A 2,256-nucleotide genomic window follows, 5' to 3' on the forward strand; every position below is an offset into this window, starting at 1 on the left:
GGAACCAATAGAAAAGTCCTAAAAGTACAAACAAACCCGCCCGCCTGGAGGACTAAAGGAAATGTTCAAAGTATTTGATTTCAAACAGTATTTGAATCCAGGGTATTACCTCTCTCCTCTTTCACATCCCTCTAATCCCATGGGGAGTACAACCATGGGGAGTACAACCATTACCTCTCTCCTCTTTCACATCCCTCTATCATCACTCCATGGGGAGTACAACCATTACCTCTCTCCTCTTCTCCTCTTTCACATCCCTCTATCATCACTCCATGGGGAGTACAACCATTACCTCTCTCCTCTTTCACATCCCTCTATCATCACTCCATGGGGGAGTACAACCATTACCTCTCTCCTCTTTCACATCCCTCTATCATCACTCCATGGGGAGACAACCATTACCTACATCCCTCTCATCCTCCATGGGGAGTACAACCATTACCTCCTTCTTCTGAATCCCATTCCTCATCTACTCCTCACAAATGTAAAAGCATTGGATTGGTGTTGATCCCTCTATGGGGTCCATGAGGGAGTTTACATAAACCAGTCATCTCCTTTAAATCCACATCAAGGGAAGTGGACAAGTTCACACTTAGAAAGGAGAGATGGAAGGGAAGGGGAGAGAACCAGATAAAGTTGTAGAGATGAAGGAACATGTGAGTAGAACCATTACCGCCAGGTACAGATACTGTATGTAGAACCATAGTAAAGACCAGTATGGACTATCAATACAGATACTGTATGTAGAACCATAGTAAAGACCAGTATGGACTATCAATACAGATACTGTATGTAGAACCATAGTAAAGACCAGTATGGACTATCAATACAGGTACTGTATGTAGTAAAGACCAGTATGGACCAATACAGGTACTGTATGTAAACCATAGAAAGACCAGTATGGACTATCAATACAGATACTGTATGTAGAACCATAGTAAAGACCAGTATGGACTATCAATACAGGTACTGTATGTAGAACCATAGTAAAGACCAGTATGGACTATCAATACAGGTACTGTATGTAGAACCATAGTAAAGACCAGTATGGACTATCAATACAGGTACTGTATGTAGAACCATAGTAAAGACCAGTATGGACTATCAATACAAAGTGACCATTTAGAATGAGGCCCAGTTCAATGAGAGGAAGTCTTAACAGAACTGGGGGATGACAGACAGGAAGTGGGGGTGGAGATCTAATATATTTCTGTGCCAAACACTAAAGCATGATATTGTAATAAATCTACACCCTATTCCCTACGTAGAACACTACTTTAGACCTGGTCAGAAGCACCGTAGTGCACTACGTAGGGAATAGGGAACCATTTGGAAGACAGTAATTCCCCTGAACATCTTCCTCTTCCTCATCTGGTTTCTTCAACAGCCCTTCACTCCTCCCCTCTTCCTCCCCTCCTCCCTTTTCATTCTATTCTATCAGCCACACCACTAGCTCACCTCCACACAATACATTTACAAGTTAAAGACACACCTTGGAATAAATAACAAAGGAAAACTATTACTAGATGAAGTTGAGTGTTTTTTATTATTTCCCATCACCATAAATCATATTTAATCACTGAACAGTAGCAGACCTAACTTCATCTGTTCCTGACTCTGGATAGTGGATTAAAAAGACCATCAATCTCCAATGATATTAAAGTACTATTCTGAACATTACTGATATACTGAGTGGCAAGTCAAGATATCTGCTGGTTTTATTGTTTGGTCAACAGCACCACCTGCTGGACAGGTTTAATGTTGCTGGACTGAGCAGTATGGGAGGATGAAAGATGACACATTTAGGGCCGGTTTCCTGGACATCTACATTGAACATACTGTTTAGTCCAGGACTAGGATTCATCTGTGTCTGGGAAACCAGACCATATAGTTTAGTAGAAAGTAAGTGATACCAGCTTGTAGTGGGCTGACTAGTCCTGAATTGTCCTTTAGTTCCTGGACCATTTTCCATGCAGCTCCAGGTGACAGAGAACACATCAATTAGGACCGAGCCAACAAGCTGATCAATGATACTGAGGAGAATTACATAGAGACAGAGAACCAACTGAGAAAACATATCAATGGTTCTGAATGACAACCAATATACATCAACACCAGACATCATGATTCATGGAAATGGACAAGATTAAAACATTGGATTGAATTTTAATTAATAACTAATCAGTTTACAGTTTAACCAGCTCAGCAGTATTATTATAATAGAGACCAAACCCAGGATAGAGGGGCTGAGTGAAT

At 40.9% G+C, this 2,256-nt stretch overlaps 1 pseudogene; it reads right to left on the minus strand.

The window, feature by feature from the left end:
* Positions 1–1,527: 1,527 nt before the first annotated feature.
* The window catches only part of LOC135561382 (tripartite motif-containing protein 16-like), a 15,465-nt pseudogene continuing 14,736 nt past the window's right edge, over positions 1,528–2,256 (minus strand).

The sequence above is a fragment of the Oncorhynchus nerka genome, linkage group LG17 (genome assembly GCF_034236695.1).
Source record: "Oncorhynchus nerka isolate Pitt River linkage group LG17, Oner_Uvic_2.0, whole genome shotgun sequence".
Lineage (NCBI taxonomy): Eukaryota > Metazoa > Chordata > Actinopteri > Salmoniformes > Salmonidae > Oncorhynchus > Oncorhynchus nerka.